The following is a 6,355-nucleotide window of genomic DNA, read 5'->3' as shown; positions in this document are numbered from 1 at the left end:
TTCCGAGAGACAAACAAAGTCAATGAGTTCCAGTAATCCACAAGCGAGCGGTCCGGGCGAAGACGAGTCCCCGAACGCCGAAAACCAAACCTGGGGTAACAAGAGGAAGAGACAGAGAGCGACTGACAAGACAAGGCAAGGCAGCAGGACTGTGATAAAACAATGAGCGCGCAACGAAAGACAGGACTACGTGCAATATAAAGGAAAAGGTAAACGAGACACCACCGGTGAACAATTACCGAAACAAGGGGGCGGAGTTAGTGAACACACGAGGAACCAGCACCACAGGTAAACAACACACACACACACAGATCACACAGCCATCGATCACCCAGCAGTCATGACAAATTCTCATGCTGGTTTGGTGCTGGTTTAGCTGGTGGTCATCAGCATACCAGCAACAGCAAGGCCAACATATGTTGTGTTTGGTGCTGTATGCTGGTGTCCACCAGCTAAACCAGCATGAGAATTAAGCTGGTTTATGCTGATTCTCACCAGCAAACCAGCACCAAAACACAACATATGCTGGTCTATGCTGTTTTTTTTCAGCAGTTTTAAACACTATGCAGATAATGTACACAAATGATCATGCACCTATGCTTTTTATTGTAGTAGCAGTAATGTTATTGTACATTTTTGTAAAAGACTCATTATCATCAATACTGTAGAATGCAAATCTGCTAGCGGCATGCCTTTATGCCTTAAAACATATTAATACTGTTCATGTTAGGTATGTTAAAGAAAAAGTAGTGTGAGGCCTGTGCCCCAGTAGAGCTTCATGTCAACTGGCCTGCTGGAAAATAAAGCAAGGATATAGAAAGCTATTTGTTGATTCTTTGTTATTTATAATGTCCCATGTATTTAAGACATATGGCTTATGCCATAGGCCAATACAATTTTCAATTATGTTAAAGTTTTGTTTCGGAGGCGCATTTTTTGGGATTGCCTGTTCATTAAAAGAGTTCTTCATAGCCTACTTGTATGTTGAAAAACTAGATATGATGGTGAGTGGGAACTATGTGATTAGTAATAAGTTGTGATAAGTGAGCATGTGAACTCAATCACTCAATGTGATCATCAAATGTGCCTGACCTCACCCTGCGCCGCTGCAGTAAGTTGCTATTCAAAAAAAAGTTCCAAGGTTGGCAGGTCTGAAGTAGTCTGGCAAGGAGGCCATTCAAGCCCATTTCTAATGCAGAGAAATCACGGCACCAATCAGAAACGTTGGGGCGTGCTTACACGATGATGACAGCGCAGCATCTGTGAAGCAGATTTTGTACATTACAGAGATGGATGCCGCTGTGGAACATCACTCGTTCGAATCAGCTATCACATCTGTTTTAAGCGATTTAAACTTTTCCTTTTCGTTAAAACCTGAGCAAAGAACAACACTCGAAGCCTTCATATCTAAAAAAAGATGTCTTACCGACTGGATCTGGCAAAAGTTTGATATAGCTCTGCATACGTCATCTCCTTAATCGCTGTGATTGGTTTTAGGTTTATCCAATTGGACACAGATGCATTTGAGAGACGTCCGTTTTATTTTCCGTGTCTGTCTCGTGTAGCTTTATTAACAAAATAAAGTAGGCTAAATAAGGAAGCAAACAAATCTCTCATAATGCGCGCTGATGCTGCGAAGCAGCACGTCTAAACAATTGGTGGACAAAAGCAGACAATTAATAAAAGAAATAATTGCATACCGTCACAGCCCTATGTGTAGGTAATTAATTAACTTGGAGTCAATGCATGTGTATGTCCTATATTTCTGTGATGAACATGTTTCCTGTTCTGCAGGAACACTACTATGACCCTCAGGGTAATACAGGTTATCTGGAGGATCAAGACAGTTCTGCGTAACACATCAGTGGGCTCTGGCTGCCATTCCAAGCCTGTTCATTTGGATGGCCCAAAAACCAGAAGAGAATCACTCTTAATTGGTGAACAGTTTGATGGAGAAGAATGCCGAGAGGCATTATCTACAATGATTCACTCGACTGATGAACACGTGGTCAAAGCAAAAATGAGATCAACTTTTGAATACAGACAGAAGATTGTTCATGATGAAGATGCTTCAATTTCAGTCTTGGATGTCTTTCCTCGTTTTCTAGATGTTCCCGGATTGGTAAGAATCAGCTTTTGCCATTTTTAACCTATATCTAATGGTAATCTTGCCAAAGCACCATGTTTTGAATTAATGCTAATTTATATAATAATAAATTGTTTGTCCTTAAAGATTGAGCAGGATTTCATCTTGATGTTTGAAGAAGACATGTCTGGAAAATTCTTGGCAAGGTGGCCTACATACAGTCTTGTTCAAAATAATAGCAGTACAATGTGACTAACCAGAATAATCAAGGTTTTTAGGATATTTTTTATTGCTACGTGGCAAACAAGTTACCAGTAGGTTCAGTAGATTCTCAGAAAACAAACAAGACCCAGCATTCATGATATGCACGCTCTTAAGGCTGTGCAATTGGGCAATTAGTTGAAAGGGGTGTGTTCAAAAAAATAGCAGTGTCTACCTTTGACTGTACAAACTCAAAACTATTTTGTACAAAACATTTTTTTTCTGGGATTTAGCAATCCTGTGAATCACTAAACAAATATTTAGTTGTATGACCACAGTTTTTTAAAACTGCTTGACATCTGTGTGGCATGGAGTCAACCAACTTGTGGCACCTCTCAGCTGTTATTCCACTCCATGATTCTTTAACAAAATTCCACAATTCATTCACATTTTTTGGTTTTGCTTCAGAAACAGCATTTTTGATATCACCCCACAAGTTTTCAATTGGATTAAGGTCTGGAGATTGGGCTAGCCACTCCATAACATTAATTTTGTTGGTTTGGAACCAAGACTTTGCCCGTTTACTAGTGTGTTTTGGGTCATTGTCTTGTTGAAACAACCATTTCAAGGGCATGTCCTCTTCAGCATAGGGCAACATGACCTCTTCAAGTATTTTAACATATGCAAACTGATCCATGATCCCTGGTATGCGATAAATAGGCCCAACACCATAGTAGGAGAAACATGCCCATATCATGCTCCATGCTTCACTGTCTTCACTGTGTACTGTGGCTTGAATTCAGAGTTTGGGGGTCGTCTCACAAACTGCCTGTGGCCCTTGGACCCAAAAAGAACAATTTTACTCTCATCAGTCCACAAAATGTTCCTCCATTTCTCTTTAGGCCAGTTGATGTGTTCTTTGGCAAATTGTAACCTCTTCTGCACATGCCTTTTTTTAACAGAGGGACTTTGCGGGGGATTCTTGAAAATAGATTAGCTTCACACAGACGTCTTCTAACTGTCACAGTACTTACAGGTAACTCCAGACTGTCTTTGATCATCCAGGAGGTGATCATTGGCTGAGCCTTTGCCATTCTGGTTATTCTTCTATCCATTTTGATGGTTGTCTTCCGTTTTCTTCCACGTCTCTCTGGTTTTGCTCTCCATTTTAAGGCATTGGAGATCATTTTAGCTGAATCGCCTATCATTTTTTGCACCTCTTTATAGGTTTTCCCCTCTCCAATCAACTTTTTAATCAAAGTACGCTGTTCTTCTGAACAATGTCTTGAACGACCCATTTTCCTCAGCTTTCAAATGCATGTTCAACAAGTGTTGGCTTCATCCTTAAATAGGGGCCACCTGATTCACACCTGTTTCTTCACAAAATTGATGACGTCAGTTATTGAATGCCACACTGCTATTTTTTTGAACACACCCCTTTCAACTAATTCAACTAATTGCCCAATTGCACAGCCTTAAGAGCGTGCATATCATGAATGCTGGGTCTCATTTGTTTTCTGAGAATCTACTGAACCTACTGGTAACTTGTTTGCCACATAGCAATAAAAAAATATACTAAAAACCTTGATTATTCTGGTTAGTCACATTGTACTGCTATTATTTTGAACAATACTGTATTTCAAGTCAAAAGTCATTGCGGACTGCAGGACTCTACTGCCGAATGCATATGTTGAGGAACTCCTGTCAGCACTTGAACCTGAGAATAACTTTGGTAAGATTAAAAAAATGTATGTATTACTCAGTTTTACTATCATTTTGGTTAGTAAAATCAATGTTGGTATTTTGATACCAAGTTGAAACAGAATTTTTTATGTAATTAGTCTTTCTGCATAACAGGTTTTACAGAGTACTGATTCAGCTTGTTATCCAGTTTTCAGACAGTGTACTAGAACATTTTTTCAAAATAGAACTTGTACTGTTCCTTGTACAAAATCCTAAAATCTTGAAATTGTGATGCAACTCATACTGTATGTATAATTTATTATGTTCCTCTAGGATGGGATATTGAAATGTCAGCAATTCTTCTGTTACTCCATCTTCTACCCACAACTTCAAGAGGGCATAAGAAAACAGCCAAGATTAGTTCAGCTCAAGCTGCAAACAATCTTGTAAAGTATCTTAAGGTAGGTAAATTTGAGGCTCTATAAACATGACCTTTATTTTGGCTTAAGCATATTCTTTGAGAATAGGGATGCACCGAAAGGAAAATTCTTGGTTAAAGCCGAATACCGAATTATTTTGCCAATTATCTCACCATTGCACAAGTTACATTCTGAAATGTCATTTTTACAATATTTATTTCACATTATTTAAATTTTTTAACATTCCAGCAGTCACTATAGGGTATTTTTACACCTGGTCAGTTCTCTGATCAGATAGCTATCTGACTTGTTAATACTGCCTCATTTACATTTGACCACATAAAGGGGTCTTAGCTAAAAAGATATTAATTCAATCTTCTATTCCAGTGCAAAATGCAAATAATCTATTCATTACTCTGCCTTAAAAAACTTGCAATGACGCTTGTATAGCACTGTACTGTATGTTAAGCTGCGGACACGCACCTGCATGCACAGTCAAGTACGAGGCAAGGCAATCAGAGTAAGGCCCAATCCCATATCTCTGTCTTACCCCTTCCCCCTACCCCTTAGTTTTGCACCTTCACGAGAGCGAAAGGCTATCCCGATTGGTCCTTACTCTCACGTGAACATGCAAAACTAAGGGGTAGGGGTAAGACAGAGAAATGGGATTGGGCCTAAGAGCGAGAGACACAGAAACCATGCTCAACAACGCGGTCTAACAAAAAGCTTATTGTTAATAAACGTTTCTTGTTTAATATAAGCGTGTTTGTCATTGTAGGACTTTATTTGTTCTAGAAAGCCTTTATTACATACTACAGTTGCTGTAGAGAGCTAAAGTCTCTCGTTCTCTTTGCTTGTGGATTCCGCAGGAACTCATTCTCTGTCCAATTTATTCAGCCTTTTCACTTTTTCAGCCCAACACGAAAATGTATTATTTTATTTTTTCGGCAGAATAATTTTGGTGCATCCCTATTTGAAACAATATTTTAAGTTGTAGAGATTTTAATTGAAGTAATCGTTTCTTTTTTGGGCACTTAATTGTTTGCAACAACAGTACTTTAAATAACTTTAAACTTATTCTTCATATAGGAAGGAGTTAGTCTCAGTACCTTCCTTAAGCAGTCTGATGCAAAACAGCCCTTTCTTCTTTGCACTGGTGAGCACAAGAATAAAATCAGAAGATTCTACATTGTGATTGACCAAAAGGCTGTACCATGCAGGGCTCAGACATCTGTAGCCGCCTTTGATGAGCTCTTCAAGGTTCACTACGTTTCAGCCTTTCCTATGATGAAGCTCTCACCAATTTTTATACATTTGTTTAAACCACAATCTATGACATTGATGTCGCAAGGGCAAAGGAGAGCCCACGTGTGAAGGAAGTTAGAGCACGACTGCTGTCACTGGAAGCTTGAACAGACCAGCATTGTTTACCTCTGTCAGGAGATGTTCACTTGTTTTGTTTGCAAAGTGCATCAAAAAGACTGTTTTCAACTTTGTCAACATTTAAAGTTTTACCATGGTTTATATCCTGCTAAAACATTGCGTTTGAAATGCGGAGAACCAGGATGTCTTTTAACTTTTTGTAAATACAATGGCTTTAGAAAGCACCTCAACACTGTGCATAGATTTTCTGCCTGTCAACAAGTGGATACAAACCAGAAGTTAATTCCTCAAAGAGAGAATGAAGAGGAAGTTTTAAGTTGTGGGGCATCTTGTACATCTTCCGAGACTAACCTCCAGGTTCCTACTACTTCACAATGTGTTCCTAAACAGCAGGTTTCATCAATGTGTGGTTCAATTGTCCACATTTGCAGGCTTCAGGTCTCTCCGAAAGCACTGTTCAAACAATAGTTTGTTCTATGGAAGAAGTTATTAATGATGTTCAAAGTCAAACACGAGAAGCAGTTTTGACATCTCTCTCACCTGAAACTCAGTTTTCTGACATGTGTAAAAACATTGAGCAGTC

Source organism: Paramisgurnus dabryanus, chromosome 6 (assembly GCF_030506205.2).
Source record: "Paramisgurnus dabryanus chromosome 6, PD_genome_1.1, whole genome shotgun sequence".
Taxonomy (NCBI): Eukaryota; Metazoa; Chordata; class Actinopteri; order Cypriniformes; family Cobitidae; genus Paramisgurnus; species Paramisgurnus dabryanus.
This window is presented reverse-complemented; position numbering follows the sequence as displayed.